Below are 22287 nucleotides of genomic sequence, written 5' to 3' on the forward strand. Positions count from 1 at the left end.
AAGGGGAATTAAGTTTGCAGATAGTGTTAAAGCTGCTAATCAGCTGACTTGGAGATGGGAGATTATCCTGGATTACTTAGGCAGGCCCAGTGTAATCATTTATTTACTCAGCAGTCAGTCAGCTTCAAGCCTGACTGGGTCAATGTAAACAAGCAGTGTATAGGCAGTCCTCGATTCATATAATTCCCAGGTCCATCAATTTCACTGACAATGACTTAGTAAAATAAACCAGTTCCCTAACAGCACAGTTCAAATTTCAGTTACTATGGTATATTAGTTGTAAGTAGTTACATGAAGTACAATCTCCCCTGCTAGCTATTAAGTCCACAAATCTGTCCCTATGTAACACCTGTGCTTCAAGATCAGGGACTAGCAGTCACCTTACTTCTCTCAACTCCTGCTAGGGATTGGCACTGCCCATCTGTTAGTCAGTTCCCTCAGATGGCAAAGCACATAGTTGTGCTGTCTCCTTGTGACCCATGTGATGTTTTACAAAGTGGATAACCAGACTTGGCCAGTAGAGACAAAAGTGCACAGAAGAAATGAAAATGATAAAGCTAGAAGTGAGACTTGAACACAGATGGAGTTGTAGAAGAAATCACTGATTGTGGGAATGTTGGCCCTGCTGCTATTCTAGAGCCTCTAGATATGCAGCTAGAGGAACTCAGAGCAGGCAAGCGTATCATTGCAAACGAGGAAGGTTGTAATGAGAACGATGAGAATGTTCCAGAGGAAGTGATGGTAAGTGGTTAGTTGACATTCTAAGGGAAATAATCCTGCTACAAGGAGTTGCAAGCTGCCTGCTTGCTTCAGAAATCCCAAATGTTTGACCAAACCTATTGATGTCATAAGTAGGAAAACATCAATTGGATGGATTATTAGGCAGCTGCTAGCCCACACCCTTTCAGGGCCAGCAGAGAGAAAATGCTAATTTGCCAACAAAGTCCATTATCCAGGTTCACACTCAGTAGGTGTCCAAGCACTATCCAAGAATTTTCCAGACAGACTTAAGATGACTGGATCCCTCCTACAGAGAAAAACTGATGAAACGTGGGTTTTTTTCTTTCTTTGTTTCTACCTGTAGTTATGTGATCCTTCCCTACTGTGACACCCGTGAGGGGAAATTGTTACTTAAAAATGAGCTCCAAGCAAGGATTTGCAAGGAGTGGGTTACTCTCGGCAAACAGAATGCTGGGAAACGTACTTTCCTTCAAAGAATAAAATGCAAGAAAAGAGTGCTTTTCAGGCATCTATCTATCAGCAACTGTCTAGATTCTAAGATGTGAGAACTCCAGGTTTGCACAGAGGACCTAATTTCCAGAGTCAAGGCAGTATGTTTCCCTGCACTTTCCAAACCTTGTAAACACATTCCTAGGTCATACTGGGACTGCCCATGAGGAAACAGGCTGCGGGAGTGTGTCTGAGAGTGTGAGTGCCATATTGTTGTTACCTAGATTAGCTGACATTCCACTGGAAATGGGCCAGCGGCTAGGAGTTGCAAGCCGCCTTCTTGCTTCACAAATCTCAAAAAGTTGACCAAAGATAAAGCTGTCACGAGTAAGAAAACAGCAATTGGATGGATTTTTAGGCAGCTACTAGGCGGCACTTTTTTAGGGCCAACAGAGAGAAAATGCTACTTTTGCCAAGAAGGTCCAGTATCTAGGTTCACACTCAGTCTGTGTCCCTGCAATATCCAAGAATTTTCGAGACAGACCTAGGATCACTGGATCCTTTCTAAAGAGAAAACTTGATGGAACAGACATTTTCATGTTTGTTTGCTTTGCCCTGTGAGTATGGGGGCTTTCCCTACTGTAACACAGGTGAGGGGAAATTTTTACTTAAAAATGACCTCCAAGCAAGGATTTTCAAGCAGTGTGTTACTCTCAGCACACAGAATGCAGGAAAACCATTTTCCTTCGATGAATGAAAGGGAAAAAACAGAGTGTTTTTCAGGCATCTGTCAATCAGCAACAGTTTAGATTCTAAGATGTGAGAACTCCAGGTTTGCACAGACACCCTAATTTCAGAGTCAAGGTCAGTATATTTCCCCACATTTCACATTTTGGAGTCTTGTGAACCCATTCCTAGGTCATACTGCGACTGCCCATGAGGAAACAGGCTGTGGGAGTGTGTTTGTGAGTGTAGAGTGCCATCTAGTGTTGCTACCTAGATTAGTTGACATTCCACTGGAAATGCTTGCTTCAGAAATCCCAAAGGTTTGACCAAAGATATTGCTGTCACAAGTAAGAAAATAGCAATTGGATGGACTTTCAAGCAGTTGCTAGGCCACACTGTTTTAGAGCCAACAGAGAGAAAATGCTAATTTTGCCAACAAGGCCCAGTATCCAGGTTCACACTCAGTGTGTGTCCTTGCAGTATCCAAGAATTTTCCAGACAGCCCTAGGATCACTGGATCTCTCCTATAGAAAAAAACTTGATGGAACAGACATTTTGATGTTTGTTTGCTTTTCCCTGTGAGTGTAGGGGCTTTCCCTACTGTAACACAGGTGAGGGGAAATTTTTACTTAAAAATGACCTCCAAGCAAGAATTTCCGAGCAGTCTGTTACTCTCAGCAAACAGAATGCTGTGAAATCTATGTTCCTTTGATGAATGAAAGGCAAAAAAGAGAGTGTTTTTCAGGCATCTGTCAATCAGCAACAGTCTAGATTTAGATTCTAAGATGTGAGAACTCCAAGTTTGCACAGAGGCCCTAATTTCCAAAGTCACAACCAGTATGTTTCCTTGCATTTCCGAGCCTTGTGAACCCATACCTAGATCATACTGGGACTGCCCATGAGGAAACAGGCTGTGTGTCTGAGAGTGCTGAGTGCCATCTAGTTTTGTTACCAAAGGAGTTTTCATTCCACTGGAAATGATCCAGTGGCAAGGAATTGCAGCCACACAAAGAAATGCTGCTTCTACCATTAGGCTCCAAATCCCATGTTAAGAAGAGCAAATGTCCCTGTAGTAGAAAGCTGTGTAAAGGAGCCCAAGGACAGATTGTACCATTTGCTGATTAAAGAGTTCAGTGGGGGGTGTTCTGTGAGTGCTGACTTCCACACCTGTTCTCAGCTGAATTCAGTGAAAGTCCACTGGGTGATGACTTCCCACTAAGAAGTGGCAAGCAGCGCTGCAACAGTCCAGCCTTCACAGGAAGAATATAGTGATTTTCCTTACTGCCTGGATTTCCAGCTTGAAGATAACACGTTTCCCTCTTCATTTAGAGCTGTTTAAAGACACTCGTAGCATACACACAGTGCACCAATTCTGAACAAAAATATCGGTGGAGAATGTTCTGGGAATGTGGATGGCCATGCCTGTGTTTACCCTGATTAGGTGAAACACACTGTCAGATGACCCCCTAGCAAGAAGGGGCAAGCAGCCTGATTCCTGAGGAGTGAAGTTACTTGGCCATGAGTGACTCCTTGAGATCCCATGACCTGGAGCCTGCCATGCAGCTCTGTCCATGAATTTCTCAGGCAAGAGTATTGGAGCGGGTTGCCATTCCCTTCTCCAGGATATCTGCCCAACCCATTGATCGAACCTGGGTCTCTTTCTCTGCAGGCAGATTCTTTACAGTCTGAGCCACCTAGGAAACCCATATATATATGCAATGAATATTACTGGCCATCAAAATGAATGAAATAATGCCACTGGGAGCAGCATGGATGGACCTATTTTCATGCTAAGTGAAGTAAGCCAAACAGAAAAAGATAAATATCATATGACAGCACTTATATGTGGAATCTAATAAAATTATACAAATTAACTTATATACAAAACAGATATGGATCCACAGACATGGAAAACAAACATTTTTACCAAAAGGGAAAGGAAGGGGAATAAGTTAGGAGTTTGGGATTAACATATATATACTGCCATATGTAAGACAGATAATCAACAAAGACCTATTATGTAGTACGGGGACCTATACTCAATATTTTGTAATAACCTCTAAGGGAAAAAAATCTGAAAAAAGATCGATATATATGTATGCAAAAACGAATCACTTTGCTGTGCACCTGAAAACTAACACAGCATTGGAAATCAACTATGCTTCAATTTTAAAGTAAGCTTTGAAAAAAGTGTGCTCAGTATGAGTGTCTGAAGAAAGGAAAAAGGAGGGAAGGAGAGGAGAAAGGGAGAAAGAAGAAATAAAAAAGCAAGATGGCATTCAGCAAAGCCGATTAAATTTGTTTGGTCCTTGTAAGAGTTCCTGAATAGCTCCCACTCTGTTACATATTCTAACAGAAGTAAGGCATCTGATCTGTTGATAATTATATTGTCTTGATTATAACCTTTTGTTGAGAACAAAAGCTATGATTTGGGGGGATTACATATGCTCACTTATCCTCAGAAATCAGATTAGTTATGCTAGGGCATAAGATCGTTCCACCTGGTTCAGAATCAGTCAGAATGGCTGATGATTCAAATTTTATTGGTGCATTTTAAAAAGACAAATGAATATTGGTCAACATTTGTTTCTTCACTCTTCCTGAAACAATTCCTAAGTATTTTATTGAAGTAACTGCTAAATCATAGAAAAACCCATTGTCACCCTTGCACATTGAGGAGAATAGCCTCTCAGGCTTTGTTGTTGCTGTTCAGTAGCTCAGTCACGTCCGACTCTTTGTGATCCCATGGAGCACACCAGGATTCCCTGTCCATCACCATCTCCCAGAGCTTGCTCAAACTCATGTCCATCAAGTCGGGGATGCCATCCAACCATCTCATCCTCTGTCGTCCCCTTCTCTTCTCGCCTTCAATCTTTCCCAGCATCAGGGTCTTTTCCAATGAGTCAGTTCTTTGCATCAGGTGGCCAAAGGATTGGAGTTTCAGCCTCAGCATCAGTTCTTCCAATGAATTTTCAGAACTTATTTCCTTTAGGATTGACTGGTTTGATTTCCTTGCAATCCACGGGACTCTCAACAGTCTTCTCCAACACCACAGTTCAAAAGCATCAATTCTTTGGCACTCTGCCTTCTTTATGGTCCGACTCTCACTCCATACGTGACTACTGGAAAAACCATTGTTTGACTATATGGACCTTTGTTGGCAAAGTAATCTCTCTGCTTTTTAATACTCTATCTAGGTTTGTCATCGCTTTTCTTCCAAAGAGCAAGCATCTTTTAATTTCATGCTTACAAACAATAGAAATTTTACAACTGATAGAGGACAAGCCTGATTCTTCTGTAACTATATAAGTCTTAATGCTTTGCTAAGTGTTTTAGGTAAGTCCTGTTTACCTGAAAGGCCAGCAGGGTAGTGATTGACTTTTAAAACAAAGGGCAACTGAAGTAGTTAGTATACCTTATTGCAAATTATTTACTGAATACAGAGAAAGAGCCTAAGAGTGAGAGGGAAAAAGACAATGAGAGAGAGCAGGAGGTATACTATATTGCTGAAGTTGTGCTTATCAAAATAGCAGGTACAGGACAGATCCCCACACTCTCTAACGTAGATTATAACCTGGTCCTGAACTCCTTGTCCTGATTTGGCTGGGAAACACTCTAGCTCTAAAGACATTGATGGAGGCCTATTTAGAGAGCTGTGCAACCTCTGGATCTTGTGTCCTACCTCCTGCCACTGATTTGACCTTCTTCTTGGCACCCAACCCCAACAAAGCTTGTGTGATCCTGTGCCCCTTTACGGAGCTTATTCCTGCAGTAAATTTCAACATTAACTCATTATTGACAGTTGAGTTTTATTTTCTTTGCTTCAATAAATTTGCATCGTTCACACAGAAGGAGTTCATGATCTGAGCCACAGTCATCTCCCAGTACTGTTTTTGCTGACTATATAGAGCTTCTCAATCTTTGGCTGCAAAGAATATAATCAATTTTATTTTAGTATTGACCATCTAGTGATGTCCATGTGTAGATTCGTATCTTGTGTTGATAGAAGAGGGTGTTTGCTATGACCAGGGCTTTCTCTTGGCAAAATCTGTTAGCCTTTGCCCTGCTTCATTTTGTACTCCAAAGCCAAACTTGCCTGTTACTCCAGGTATCTTTTGACTTCCTACTTTTACATTCCAGTCCCCTGTGATGAAAAGGACATCTTTTTTGGGTGTTAGTTCTAGAAGGTCTTGTAGGTCTTCATAGAACCATTCAACTTCAGCTTCTTCATCATTACTGGTTGGGGCATAGACTTGGATTACTGTGATATTGAATGGTTTGCCTTGGAAGCGAACAGAGATCATTCTGTCGTTTTTCAGATTGCATCCAAGCACTGCACTTTGGACTCTTTTGTTGACAATGGGGGCTACTCCATTTCTTCTAAGGGATTCTTGCCCACGGTAGTAGATATAATGGTCATCTGAATTAAATTCACCCATTCCAGTCCATTTTAGTTCACTGATTTCTAAAATGTTGATGTTCACTCTTGCCATCTCCTGTTTGACCACTTCCAATTTGCCTTGATTCATGGAGCTAACATTCCAGGTTCCTATGCAATATTGCTCTTTACAACATCAGACTTTACTTCCATCACCAGTCACATACACAACTGGATGTTGTTTTCACTTGGGCTCCATCTCTTCATTCTTTCTGGAGTTATTACTCCATGCCTCTCCAGTAGCATATTGGGCAGGTACCAACCTGTGGAGTTTATCTTTCAGTGTCATGCCTTTTTGCCTTTTCATACAGTTCAAAATAGATTCACAGGTTGATAGAGTGCCTGAAGAACTATGGACAGAGGTTCATGACATTGTACAGGAGGCAGTGATCAACACCATCCCAAAGAAAAAGAAATGCAAAAAGGCAAAATGGGTGTCTGAGGAGGCCTTACAAATAGCTGAGAAAAGAAGAGAAGCCAAAGGCAAAGAAGAAAAGGAAAGATTTGAATGCAGAGTTCCAAAGAATATCTAGGAGAGATAAGAAAGCCTTCATCAGTGATTAATGTAAAGAAATAGAGGAAAACAATAGAATGGGAAAGACCAGAGATCTCTTCAAGAAAATTGGAGATACCAAGGGACCATTTCATGCAAAAATGGGCACAATGAAGGACAGAAATGGTATGGACCTAACAGAAGCAGAAGAGATTAAGAAGAAGTGGCAAGAATACACAGAAGAACTATACAAAAAAGATTTAAAAATGGTATGATCACTCACCTAGAGCCAGATATCCTGGAACGTGAAGTCAAGTGAGTCTTAGGAAGCTTCACTGTGAACAAAGCTAGTGGAGGTGATGGAATTCCAGTTGAGTTATTTCAAATCCTAAAAGATGATGCTGTGAAAGTGCTGCATTCAATATGCCAGCAAATTTGGAAAACTCGGTAGTGGCCACAGGACTGGAAAAGGTCAGTTTTTGTTCCAATCCCAAAGAAAGGCAATGTTAAAGAATGTTCAAACTACTGCACAGTTGCACTCATCTCACACACTAGCAAAGTAATGCTCAAAACTCTCCAAGCCAGGCTTCAATAGTACATGAACCATTAGCTTCCAGGTGTTCAAGCTGGATTTAGAAAAGCCAGAGGAACCAGAGATCAAACTGCTAACATCCGTTGGATCATCGAAAAAGCAGAGGGTTCCAGAAAAACATCTATTTCTGCTTTATTGACTATGCCAAAGCTTTTGACTGTGTGGATCACAACAAACTGTGGAAAATTCTTAAAGAGATTGGAATACCAGACCACCTGACCTTCCTCCTGAGAAATCTGTATGCAGGTCAGAAAGCAGCAGTTAGAACTGGACATGGAACAACAGACTGGTTCCAAATTGGGAAAGGAGTATGTCAAGGCTGTATATTGTCACCCTGCTTATTTAACTTATATGCAGAGTACATCATGTGAAATGCCAGGCTAGATGAAACACAAGCTGGAATCAAGATTGCAGGGAGAAATATCAATAACCTCAGATACCCAGGTGATACCACCCTTATGGCAGAAAGTGAAGAAGAACTAAAGAGCTTCTTGATGAAAGTGAAAGAAGAGAGTGAAAAAGTTGGCTTAAAGCTCAACGTTCAGAAAACTAAGATCATGGCATCTGGTCCCATCATTTCATGCAAATAGATGGGGAAACAATAGAAACAGCGACAGACTTTATTTGGGGGGGGTGGTGAAAATCACTGCAGATGATGACCGCAGCCATGAAATTAAAAGATGCTTGCTCCTTGAAAGAAAAGCTATGACTAACCTAGACAGCATATTAAAAAGCAGAGACATTACTTTGCCAACAAAGGTCCATATAGTCAAAGATACTGATTTTCCAGTAGTCATGTATGGATGTGAGAGTTGGACCATAAAGAAATCTGAGCCCCGAAGAATTGATGCTTTTGAACTGTGGTGTTGGAGAAGACTATTGAGAGTCCCTTGGAGGTGAGAAACCTGTATGCAGGTCAGGAAGCAACAGTTAGAACTGGACATGGAACAACAGACTGGTTCCAAATAGGAAAAGGAGTATGTCAAGGCTGTATATTGTCACCCTGCTTATTTAACTTATATGCAGAGCACATCATGAGAAACGCTGGGCTGGAAGAAACACAAGCTGGAATCAAGATTGCAGGGAGAAATATCAATAACCTCAGATATGCGGATGACACCACCCTTATGGCAGAAAGTGAAGAAGAACTAAAGAGCCTCTTGATGAAGGTGAAAGAGGAGAGCGAAAAAGTTGGCTTAAAGCTCAACGTTCAGAAAACGAAGATCATGGCATCTGGTCCCATCACTCCATGGGAAATAGATGGGGAAACAGTGGAAACAGTGTCAGACTTTATTTTTTTGGGCTCCGGAATCACTGCCGATAGTGACTGCAGCCATGAAATTAGAAGATGCTTACTCCTTGGAAGGAAGGTTATGGCCAACCTAGATAACATATTTAAAAGCAGAGACATTACTTTGCCAACAAAAGTCCGTCTAGTCAAGGCTATGGTTTTTCCAGTGGTCATGTATGGTTGTGAGAGTTGGACGGTGAAGAAAGCTGAGCACCGAAGAATTGATGCTTTTGAACTGTGGTGTTGGAGAAGACTCTTGAGAGTCCCTTGGACTGCAAGGAGATCCAATCAATCCATCCTAAAAGAGATCAATCCTGGGTGTTCATTGGAAGGACTGATGTTGAAGCTGAAACTGCAACACTTTGGCCACCTCATGCGAAGGGTTGACTCATTGGAAAAGACCTTAATGCTGGATAGGATTGGGGGCGGGAGGAGAAGGGGATGACAGAGGATGAGATGGTTGGATGGCATCACGGACTCGATGGACATGGGTTTGGGTAGACTCCGGGAGTTGGTGATGGACAGAGAGGCCTGGTGTGCTGCAGTTCATGGGGTCGCAAAGTGTCGGACACGACTGAGCGACTGAACTCAACTGAACTGGACTGCAAGGAGATCAAACCAGTCAATCCTGAAGGAAATCAGTCCTGAATGTTCATTTGAAGGACTGATACTGAAGCTGAAATTCCAGTACTTTGGCCACTTGATGCGAAAAACTGATTCATTAGAAAAGACCCTGATGCTGGGAAAGATTGAAGGCAGGAAGAGAAGGGGACAACAGAGGATGAGATGGTTAGATGACATCACCGAGTCAATGGATATGAATTTGAGCAAGCTCTTAGAGTTGGTGATGGACAGGAAAGTGCTGCAGTCCTTGGGGTCACGAAGAGTCAGACAAGACTGAGTGACTGACTGAACTAACTGAGAGGGTAACCCTGGCCAGAGTTCCTCAATTGCTTCCACAGTCACTTGCCTATTTGCAGAAGGTTCTAGTAAAAAGAAATGGGAGTGGAAAGGTAGAGCCCCCTGAGAGTCCCCATAAGGGCCCCCCAAAGTCATGGCAGTCCAAGTGCACGTGGACTGCAAAAAGAACTCCCAGACATAGACCATTTCAGAAGGGAGTGATTTTACTAAGAATAAAGAGCAGAGATAATGAGAGTGCTGCAAATACACTAGGCCAACCTCCTGTCAGACCAGGGAGAGCTGCCTGGACACTGTTAGAACAACAGGGAGAGGTGATACTTTTCATGGGTTAGTAGCCAATATTTATAGTCTCAAGACCAAGAAAATTCCTGCTGAAACATTGGCATTAGATGATTGGTTAGGGTGCTAAAGGGTGAGCAAGGGTGGAGTGTGCATTTTGGCCTAATAGGGGGTCAGAGAACCTGCTGGTTATGATCAGAGGAGCTTTTGGCAACTGTTTTAAAGGGGCTCAGTCAGTTTTGGAGGTGACCTTGGTTCTGGGCTTCACTTCTGTGGCCTTGGTACAAGGCCTTGCTGTGGCATTAGGACAGGACTACACATTAACCTCTTTTTTCCTAAAGAATGGCATTTTGTTTCACAAATCCAGCTCTCAATGCTAATTTATGTTTTGTCAAAAGTTTTATATTCATTTTAAGTTAGAAGGATTTATTAACAGAAGAAACCACTCATAATAAACAATTTCAGTATTTAACAGAGCCTAATAGCTAATTTATAAGTCAAATAACTAATATTTAGTCAGAGGGTTATTTGACTTAATTTCAGTATACAGTCATAAAAAGAAGAGAAATAGAAATGATAGAAAAGGGTAGCAACACATACATTATCAAATTGGGCTGACCAATATCCAAATTAAACAGTGCCAGGAAGTCCTCATTAACAGCAATCTGGAGATTGAATTGGGGAAAAAGTCCCAGGCAGTGCATCCACCCCATGGGTGAAACTTCAAATTGCACCTTTGGGGGTTCCCACTTATAATCCCAGGCCACAAACTGATATCATTGTTGTTTACATGCAAAAACGCAGCTCTGCTTTTACTTTAATCTTTTACAATGCTGTTTGTTTTATCTTGTAAGTCACAGGATATTATTAAACACCAAGTAGTTGGTCAGATATCTGGGGGCTCAAGAATTCCAAGACCCACTCTGCTTCTTATCTAAAGTGCTGCCTGCTCACTGCTTGTGAGCAGGCATGGAATCCGGGCAGTGTCCAGGCAGGTCAGAAGCAAGGTCAGAAACCTGCTCTCCCACTTCTGAAGCCTGAACAAGAGTTCCTCCATCTTAATTTCCCTAACAATTTCCACAACATGAAATTAGACATACAATCTCCTATCTTCTTCCACTTCCCCCAACTTCACAACCTGGTTGTTGAGAACTATATGAATATCAAAAACTACCTATGAAGTATTAAAACCACATAAACCAGTGTGAAAGACAAAAAATTAAACAAAGCTAATATGATTAGCTTTTCAAAACATGTTGCTGTTGTTTAATTAAGCAGATATATGTCTGACTAAAGAGTCATACCAAGAGGAATGCAAATTTCATTTCTAACCTAAAATAAATTAACCTCAAAATTAACACAAAGCAATGAAATGATCATAATTCCTCCAACTTTAGTCTGTTGCATTATAAGGCACATTCTTTACCACTGAGCCACCAGGGAAGCCCCCGGGGTTTTTTGTTTTGTTTTGTTAAGTTTGCTGGTTCCAATAGGTGTGCAGTGCTACTTCACTGTAGTTTTAATTTTTAATTTCCTAATGATATATTATTTTTGAGCATTTTTGATATGTTTATTTACTATCTGTATGCTTTCTTTGGCCAGGTGTTCAGATATATCCATCTTTAATGAGGTTATTTGTGCCAGATTTTTTGGTGTTATTCGAGTACAACGCTTTATCAGATATGTATTTTGTAAATGTATTCCTCTGTTTGTGGCTTGTGTTTAGGTTTTCTGAATAAGGTCTTTTACAGAGTTTAAATTTTTAATTTTTTAAAGATCATGTTATAAATTTTATGTCCTTTTTTGGGATAGACTTTATTTTTTTGTTTGTTAAAATTCATAAGCAAAACTTTGATACAGCTTTGCATTTTGTCTATTGAGAAGTTTGAGCGAATTTGGTGTAAGTTATAAAATTCCTTTCTACTTTCCCTTGATAGCATATGGTTTCCAATTATTTATATAACAATTTTTGGAGATGTCATGGGAAGTCAGTTTCCCCAGGTGAAACTGTGTCTATGAAATATCAACTCTTTTCAAGTGCTGGGAATCACTTTCTGCTTTTTCTGTCTTTGAATTTGACTTGCTTTGAGATGATTCCACTATCTCATACTAGCAGAATCACAGAATGTTTGTCCTTTTTTTGGTCTGGTTTGTTTCACTTAACATAATGACTATAAGGTTCATCCATGTTGTAGCATTATTAGAACTTTTAAAGGCTGAGTCATATTCCATCTTGTGTATACTACAGTTTGTTTCTGGCATTGTCTGTCCATGGACACTTGGATTCCTTCAATTTGTTGGCCAGTGTGAATAATGCTGCTATGAATATGAGTGTAGAAATATGTTTATTTTTTTCAGGCCATTTTTTCAAAACTTTTAAGTACATAACCTGAATTGGAATTGACATATTGTATGTTAATTCCATTTGTTAGTCTTTGAGGAATTTCTGTAATGTCTTGCACAGTGGCTAGGCCATTTCACTGTATTTTTTGTATGGTAGAATATTGTTGAAGCTTTTGCATGTACCCGATTTTGCATATTCATTCATCCACTGATGGACAGTTGAATGGGTTCTACCTTTGGGCTCTTGTGAATAATGTTTCTATGAAAATTTGTGTACCGGTTGTTGTTTAAACATCTTGTTTAAACAAGATGTTTGTTTAAAACAGTTGTTGTTTTCAGTTCATTGATGTGTATATCCAAGAGTGGAGTTGGTAAAGTAAACAGTAAGCATATTTTTTTCTTTCTGAGGAAATACCAAACTATTGTACATGTAGTCTGTACTATTTTTCATATCCACAAGCAAAGTGTAAGGTTTCCAATGTTCTACATTGCTGTTAATATTTTGATCTTTATTATAATTGTTTAGTGAATGTGAACAAATATTGCATTGTGATATTAATCTGTATTTCTATCATTACAGAATGGAAATATACCTAAGACAGTTTTTAACTCAAACCTTAGCATCGTGCTTAGTAGTCATAGCTGTTGCATTACCAAAAACTACTACCAATTACCCTACATATTAAAAAAAAATTAATCCCCAAAATCATTCATCAAAATTCACTAGGATAACACAACCAATTCTACCATGTTAATAAATCCAAGCCCACTACAAATTTATGAAGATTTTGGAAAAAAAAAACCTTATAAAACTAATGACAGAATGCAGTGAATGTCATCAGTATTCATACATGAAATGGAAACATGGCAATGAAATGGAAAACTTCATTGTGTTTTGACTGTAAGAACAGTAATGACCAACATTTGAAAATTCAAGATGTTAATCAAAATTGTTATAGTGCATTTATTGATCTACCGTCCCCATCAAATGTCATAATGAAATTCCCATTGTTTGCTTTGTATTTATTTACTTTTGCAAATGAAATCACAACAGATTTCTTTCTAGCAATTCATTATACATGAAGTATAAGTCATATGTACCAATATGTAAATAGTCTATGGATTATTTGTTACTTACATGGAAATGGAGTTCAATGTTCTTTATTTATTTATTCATGTAGCAAGAAGCCTGCAGTGTGGATTTTATACCTCATTAGAATCATGAACATTAGAATCATCTTACTGTTTCTTTAATAGCCATAGCATTTATACGTTACCTGTTACAATGAGGCTAAATGCCCTTTTGAGGAGAAACAGGTATGTCAAATTTTGTTTTAGCCATTCCTCCCATTGGCACTAAGTTAGTCAAAAGAATCAGAGGAGGATTCTGGTCCTCATTCGATGCTTTGCCTTCCATTTTATCCTCCCTTTTTTTCTTATCACCATTTTAGCAGTTGATTAACTACTAATCTTTCATGAAACAGAGTCTCGTAATCCCAACAGGGATCCCATCCATTTATAGCCAAATCTCATTTCATCCAAACTACAAAGTTGAGGATCCCTTGGTTGCTTTGTTCTTATTAATAGTCTTACTAATGCTAATAGTATTCTCATTGACCCTGTAGGAGACCCAGAAAATTATACTCTAGCTAACTCCTTCAACACTCCCCATTCACATCAAACTGAAATAATACTTGTAATTTGCATATACTATTCTGTGATCTAGTCACAATAAATGGGTGTTTTACCCTTAATGCTCCCAATTGTCATTTTGGCTGTTGTCCCAGTAGTTTGTATATCAAAACAATAAAGTGTAACATTCATATCTCTTAGCTAATGTTTCTTTGGATTCCCAGTAGTGGACCTATTAACGCTAACATGAATTGGAAGAGAGTCCACTGATCACTGATATATTATCACTGGAGAACTAACATCTGTTCTATACTTTTTTGTAATCTTTGTTGTTATAGCACTAATAACCATTATTATAAGTAACCTGTTAAAATTTAAGAGTCTTTGTAAGAAACAGAGGGTAGTATATCTCCTTAAGACTCAGGGAAGATGCTCTAGCTCTCCCATCAGCACACGAAGTTGAAATTCAGCTTAAACTGTTTCCCGAACAATTTCTTATGGGACATAAACACTATCATTAAGTAGTATACAAGCATTAAAAATTGATGTCATAAAAGCAAATAGTACCATGTACTTGAAGAATTATATGCCTTTCTACATATATAAGAATAGTACTATGCTTTATTATATATATTATATGATAGGTAAAATCATGAATTATCTGATGTGTATAAGCATGTATATCAGCCAGTTGATATAACACAACACATTAAACAGTTCAATCCACTTTAGATTCCAATCAGTATTAATTTTTACAAGGGTCATTGAAGGTGTAAGGAAGTATAATTGATTTAATTCCTTAATAATGGCTTATAAACTCTATGTACATGAAGTGAATGGAGGTCAGTTTAATTAAGCCATATTCTACTAGAGAGATGTGCTTCCATCCCACCAAATTTTAGTTCACAGGTAAATCCTGCAGTTACCCGACTTCAATGTATGTTTCTTGCCATCTGGAAAGAAAAGGTGAGGAAGCCCTGACAAAATTGATGCTGTTTTTGTTTTTTTTTTTTTGATTTGAATTTTGTCTCAGAGCTTGGCAAAAAGAGAGTGTAACCTGTTTTTAGAGTTACATTCCAAGGCTTGCTCTGGCATTTTATGTATGTTGACAAACTGCTGATTGTTTTCAACAAATGACAGTGATCAGCACTTTATATTTACTATTTGTTGCTTGAGCTGGAATAGTAGGCACCCCTTTAGGTCCAGTACTTCATGCTGAAGTAGGCATACCTGAAGCAGTACCATATGATGAAATAATTTATAATGTAGCCATCACATCCCATGAATTTGTAATAATTTTTTATATTTTTTAGGATGTTATACCCATCATAATTGGAGGGCTTGGAAACTGATTTGTCCCGGTAATTACTGGAGTACAGTACCCAGTATAACATTTGCTTGACTAAATATACCCTTGAGTACTTCTTCCAATGTTATTATTCCTACTTCTGTCATGAAGAGTAGAAGCTGATGGCAGTGGTTCTTGAAATGAATCTTGATTCCTAGGTGGTGCAGTTGATAAAGAATCTGTCTGCTTATTCAGGAGACGCAAGAGATCCAGGTTCGATCCCTGGGTCAGGAAGATAACAATTCATACACTATTTTTATGTGAACAAGTTTTATACTCATGAAGTTTTTTCTTCTGTGCCCATAAAAACTAATGGTATACAAGGACATTAAAAAAACTCTAATATTGAAAATAAGAGCTGTATTGTGAGGAATGCTCGGAAATTTGTGAGTCAAAACATAGTTTATGCCTATCATCATTTTGAGAAATGCTCTTCATTCATGGTATAGATTCATGAAGAAGCTGACCACTGGGAGTTTAAACCTCCTGTGAATCATGGATGACAACTACATACACCAACATGATTAATTAGTATTATATCAATATTTTTAGTTCTATTGTATTTCAACTAAAAATATCAATATGTAACTGTACATGAAGTCAAGATAGAAAATCAAAGCAAATACAAATTATTCCATCCTTTGAGAAAGAATGAAAAATCTATGTGCTTTGCCTGATGCTATTTTACGTATTAGGTCCTGAAGTATCTTATTTACCACATCCAACTGAGCAATTAACAAATGTTTCAGAGAAGAAAGGATCATTAACAATGAGTAGTAGTTCAACTTCTCTCAAAGCAAATACTGGTCATTAATAAACTATAAAAGACAAAGTTGATTATTAATATTTACATTACTTTTTTATTAGCTTGACACACTTACTAGATCTGTTACCACATTCATTTATAATCTCCACATAACCCTACAGAAATCTGGAAATAACAATCTATTTGTGAGCAGGACATGTCATAAGCAACTTCTATGATTAAACAAAAGGATATCTATGAGACTGTCTTCTATAAGGAACAGTAACTGCAATTCATTGAAAGTATTGGGTTATTTTTCTAAGTGAGAGTTACAGTGATACAACTAATTGTTAATATCACAACTGGCCATGTATTTATGTACTTAATGGGAGAGGCAATCCTAGCCAAATAAGTAGGAGCCTTCATGAAATTAGTTATTGTCATTCTAGCCATTTTTCTTGAATTTACAGTGTTATTTGCTCTTTTATTAGAGATTACATATTCTCCCTGTTAATAAGCCTCTATTTGCATAACACTTAGTGACCCGCTAAACCAATGTGTATCATGTAGTAAATCCCAGCCTCTCTAGCCATTGTCATCAGTTAGCCTAATTGTGTGAGACCATGTAAACGCAATGATTTTACAATGCTTGTGTTTATGATGGGAGATCTGAGAAGGCAATTTTGAAGGCTATTTCATACCAGTTGTTCTCATTTTTTATCAACTTTTTGAAGGTTTAATCACTCAGGTATTGCTTCTACACTTGTACTAGGCAGTTGCTGAGTACCAACATGCCCTTTCTCCCTAAGTGCAGTAGAAGTAATTACCGCTCCCCAACACCTCTGTCTTCTCTCCTCGGGAGTATGTATTGTTTGAGCTCACCACAGAAAGGTAGATGGAAATTGTCAGAATATCCTTCAAACGCATTTTATTGCAGTCTCTTCAGGAGGTTACACTCCTGAAAGACTCAGGATATTACAAAGTGGCTTTTACAACGTCAGATGGAGGACCAGTATCAACACTCATGACAGTCACAGGCTTCCATGCTCTGTACATGATCACCGGCTTTGATTTCATAGTCATCAGCTTATTCAGTTCAGTCGCTCAGTCGTGTCCGACTCTTTGCGACCCCATGAATCACAGCACGCCAGGCCTCCCTGTCCATCACCAACTCCTGGAGTCCACCTAAACCCATGTCCACTGAGTCGGTGATGCCATCCAACCATCTCATCCTCTGTCATCCCCTTCTCCTCCTGCCCTCAATCTTTCTCAGCATCAGGGTCTTTTCAAATGAGCCAGCTCTTCGCATCAGGTGGCCAAAATATTGGAGTTATAGCTATTATTTCACAGTAACTTATATGATCCTACCTGAGTGTTAAAACAGTTTGATATTTATCAACAAAACTTCCTAAATAACTTGACTTCTAGCTAAATTTGGGATGCTTCAGAGGGCCCCTGAGACATTGCAAAGAGCTATTAAGCTACCTGGGTTCATTGGACATGTTAAATTACCTAAGAAGTACTGTTGAAGTGGTGATAAATCTTTTCAGGTTTACTGTATGGCTGATGTTACTAATATAGATATCCTAAAATTGTGTGAAATTCATATAGATCTGATATGCCCTGATAAAATATGGTCAATTATAATTCTAGTTATATTAAAGTGCTATGATCAGGTTTCTTGTCAACTGCAATAGAATCAGATTTTAAACATGCCTGCTATGGTTTTACTCTCATGCCTTTAGAAGAATACTGCTAGTTTTTCAAAATTTATAGAAAAGACTTTCTAAGATCAAGCAGATAAACAAATTTTGTTATTAACAGTAAGCTGGTACCAGACTAGAATTTGGTCTTCTCTCTGTTTAGAGAACAAAGTTTTCTTTAAATGCAGCTTTTGATAGCAGATTATTAATTTCTTTGTCTTTAAGTGATTTATATTTGTTTTTAAAATCTTTTTGACTTTGGTAGAGTAAATAAACATTATTTAAGATTATGATACATGTAGGCAAAGCTCATTCTTCTTCTACAAAAAATAACCCCTCACAGTAAGACTTCTGCTATCCTGATGTCCTTAAAACATGGCAATAGTCTGCTCCTAACTCAGGAAACTAAAAATGGATAAACAACAGCTAAAAATCAAAGAGCCAGGCCTATAAGAAATCCAAGATGGCCACTTTTCCCAGCTCCCTGACAGACCTCATTTTTATTTGATGGGTTAAAGCCTTCCCTGGCTACAGTGTTAATGCCCTCACAATGAGTTCTCCAAAAAGAAAAAATAAAATTATGTTTCACTGAATATTAAGTTCTAGTTTTGTTAATTAAGGTCTGTGCTTACTAAGGCTCACTTCTGAGATAGTTCCTTGTTATGTTATATTGCTCCAAGTTTTAATTAAGTTATTAAAAAAGACACTTCAAGATTGTTTCTAAAGCTTATCTCAGTAACCAATCCTTGGATAAAGGTCAGACGCTCCGTGATGTACACCAGGAGATGAACACTTGGCTATTATCATTTAACTGGGGTATACCAGGCTATACCAAATGAAAGTTCTTGACTTAAATTCTTGCTTGTGACCTTACTAATAACTGTTAGCTATATTATTTCTAGGTGGCTTGTTTCAGAAGATTATTTCTTACATTACCAAATGTGTGACTGAGCCTGTGATAAAATGCTGACATGCAGTTCCATATGAGATCAATAATGGTAATAATGTAACTCTAGATATGGGAAGAAGCAACAAGAGGAAATATTTTCCTGGACCAAGAGGCTAATAAGACAGGTATGGTCCAGAGACTTTTGATACTTACAAGGCCTGGTCTAGTGACAGCACACAGAGTGGCCTGTCAGTGGGATCTTTGTTAGACCTGGGAACGAGCCTTCCCAGCACCACGGGTCACAATGACCATGAAACGCCCCCCAACGTGGTCAAATATGTGGCTATGAAGGGGCCCTGTTGACTGGAAGTTGGCCCTTGCCAGCTGCCTCTACGAAGATTAAATCATGACCACTACAAGATGCTGACCTTCAACACCCCCTTGAAAGGAGTTTAGGGTGGAGATAAAAAATAAGGCACTCTGTGCTCTGGGAAAAAAAGAAAAAAACAGGCCTTCAGATGGTCATATGTTTTCAGGTAACGATTTTTATGAGTCCAAATTCTTGCATCTTCTCATAGCTAGAGAAACACTAATGTCACGAATCAATGTCTGGAGCTGGTTCTCCTGGCTAGCCCTACAACAGCTTTCCTATGTCTATCAATCTTTGGGCCAAATATCTTTAACTTTCTTGTTATGTTTGTTTCTCCAAGTAGTAGTACGACAAGAATATCCCCCGGCCAACACCCAGACAATGCTGGAACAAGCTGCTTTATCATTCTGTGGACTCTTATCTCCCTCTCTAAATGCACCCCGAGGTCCTCAGGCTATTCTCCCTTTGAGATCTTATACGGGAAACTACCCCCAGTGATACAAAAGCTCAAGGGAGACCACCACCAGCTAGCTGACCTGGAGATATCCCGAAACCTCCAGGCCCTGGAAAAGTTTTCTGCCATATCGCCCAAGAAACCTTGGAAAGGACACCCATTTCTTCGGGCAACTGGGTTCATTCCTATCAGGCAGGAGATGAGGTATGGATTAAAGATTAGGAAAGAAAAACCACTTCAGCCAGTTTGGACAGGCCCTCACACAGTCGTCCTGGCAACCCCTACTGCTGTTAAAAGTTACAGGCGTCATCCCTTGGATCCACCACACCAGAGTCAAGAAGGAAGCGGCTTCCTGTGATGAGGACACCTAGAAAGCAGTTCGGGACCCTGCAAACCTCCTCAAGGTCCGGTTCCAAAGACAATAGCCCTCACCCACGAAGGATGCTGAGCCCTGCTGTAGTCACTCCGGAAGCTGACTATTCAATGCATGGCAGAAGCTTGAGGATTCTTCAGCCTCGCTCGAGCCACACTCCAGCAGCTGGCTGGTCACCGCGAAAGCTTGAGGATCTGGCCATCAAGATATCAATGGATTTTCATTGTCAACCCTGGCCTCTATCCCTAATCGGTATTATTGCTGTGCTCTTTGTTACAGGACCAACTAGACTCCCTGGCTAAGATGGTTTTATAGAATAGGAGACAGCTAGACCTACTGACAGCTGAAAAGAGAGGACTCTGCCTCTCCTTGAATGAAGAATGCTGCTTTTATGTAAACCAATCAGAAATAGTCAGGAACATGGCCCAACAGCTAAGGGAACAAATCATAAAAAGGAGAGAGGAACTAGCTAATTCCTGGGGTAATTGGAACAAATCTGGAGCTGGCATCATGGCTTCTCCCTTTAGCAGGTCCTCTCTTCAAGTTCTTTGTGGAGCTCTTGTTTGGCCCTTGTATTGTCAATGCAATTACCCAGTTCATAACCCAGTTCTCGGATTTAAATCCATAAAGTTACAAATGGTAATAGCTCAATATAGCCCCCTAAACGATGGGGAGCTGTGAATGTCCTACCAAAACATGAGCTGATGCTTTCTACAATGAGTGATAGAAGCATCAAGAGAGGGGAATGAAGAGGAAAAGTTAAAATTTTACATAACCTCCAGCTCCTTCTGCCTCCGTAGCTAAGCTTTCTCTTTGCAAAGTCTGGATCATGTAGGTCACGTGGTCTCGGAAAGTGGGGACTCACAATACTAGGAACTGGAGCTTATCTCATTCACCCTTGTCCTGCTCTTTGCAATTGCCCAGCCCATGCACACCTGCTTAATCATGCCTGTCTGTGTAAAGGTCAGGCATCCCCCTCCCCATCTTGACTGCTGTTCCCACACACATGAAACCTCCCTTAGTTTAAACCAGCTTATTAGCAGGTAGTGTTGCTCACTATAGTCTGCCTATAAAAACTCTGCAACCCCTTTGTTCAGGGCTCAGCGCTTAGTGTTAACTCCTCTGGGCCCGCCGGTGTAATAAACCTGAGTTCTCCAACTCTCTGAGTGTGGTGCTTGGTTTCTTGATTACTGGTTTCTGCAACAGAAGGAAGGGGATAATCATTGTGGATTATCTATTACAATACAGATTTCTCATGTGTGTAGGCACGGACATCCTAATTCATCCCCGGGCTATCACTTATGTTTCTCTGGAACCATTAGTTTGAATTCTCAGTCTCTTTTTTGGGTTGTAAGTTTGTTGCCTTGTATGTTTACTTTTATTTTGCCTGGAAGGTACCTCATATACCATGGCCTTCCTCTGCCTGACAGGCTTCCCTTAGTGTATGATCCTTTAAAGACCATCCCTGTGGCTAGTACTGTCATAGTTACCTAATTTCAGTGATGGTTTTTTATGAGTGGGAAAGAGTCTACTGTATATATGTCCCACACCTCGTTTCAGCTTTAGTCCCTCGCTGGAGATTTTGCTGGTAGTCTGTCTTGGCTATCGGAAGCAGGGCTGAAGCTTTGTTGGGGTGTCTGTGACTTTTGATCAGTGGTTTCTCAGGATATAGGCCAAGTGTGGGAATGTCAGATCCTAGTTTTAATCTCTCTGAGAGGCTTTTTTCAGACATTCAGAAACTGTCCATTATACTGACTGTTGCCAATGTATATTCCCAGAGATATCTTAGAGGGATTCTTTTTCCTTCAGGCTCTCTCCCACATTCATCTGTTGTAGATTGGTGATGATGACCACTGTGACTGGTGGGATTTGATTTCCCATTGTCATTTTGAATGGCACTCCTCCAGCAATTAGGGATCCTTAGTATCTTGTCCTGTTATGGAGGTTTGACTTTGTTTTGGCTTTTTTTATTTTTCCTAAAAGGCTGTCAGGAGCATTTGCCTTTGACAATGGGGCTACTGAAAGTCAGATGTGTTTGGAATTTACTTCTCCATTACCCGCCCCAGGACATTTCCAGAGGTGGGTAATGTTAATTTCTGTCATTAACAGAAATCCAGCTCTGTGATTTGAGTTGCCTGTGAACACCGGAGAAAATGTTGTAGTTACAGAAAATGTCCACAAGGCAGCAGCAATATTCAGGCCTACCTTTGGTTCCTGGGGTAACAAAAAGCTTAGGGAAAGTTTGCTTCTTGGGCAGTGAAATTGGGAGGAATGTGCCTGAGCTAACCCGAAAGGGCTTGAGTCTCAGTAATCTTTCCCCATAAAGCATCACACAAACAAACAGCCTGCACTGGTGAATCTCTCCAGGATCACAGTACACTGCTGAGGTGCTTAGATGCTAGTGCTAGGAGGCTGCATTCTCAGGAACGAGGCTTGAGTTGGGATCCCCAGCACCAGGAGAGGTCAAGGCTAGCTGAACCTTGCCTTCAAATCCCTTGAGGGCTTGATGCCATGTGGGAC

At 39.7% G+C, this 22287-nt stretch overlaps 1 long non-coding RNA gene across 2 annotated transcripts in view; it reads left to right on the forward strand.

The window, feature by feature from the left end:
* The window catches only part of LOC145512336 (uncharacterized), a 40008-nt gene extending 19082 nt beyond the window's left edge, over window positions 1-20926 (forward strand). Inside the window, exons 3-4 of one of the 2 annotated variants that reach the window (XR_014058482.1) lie at window positions 18698-18755; window positions 19284-20926. This is a non-coding gene — a long non-coding RNA (uncharacterized LOC145512336). Of the gene's footprint in view, window positions 1-18697; window positions 18756-18931; window positions 19107-19283 lie in introns of those variants that run through there. The other variant, XR_014058483.1, reaches the window with a different exon arrangement.
* The last annotated feature ends 1361 nt before the right edge of the window (window positions 20927-22287 follow it).

Source organism: Giraffa tippelskirchi, chromosome 7, assembly GCF_054371585.1.
Source record: "Giraffa tippelskirchi isolate mGirTip1 chromosome 7, T2T-mGirTip1v1.2.pri, whole genome shotgun sequence".
Taxonomy (NCBI): Eukaryota; Metazoa; Chordata; class Mammalia; order Artiodactyla; family Giraffidae; genus Giraffa; species Giraffa tippelskirchi.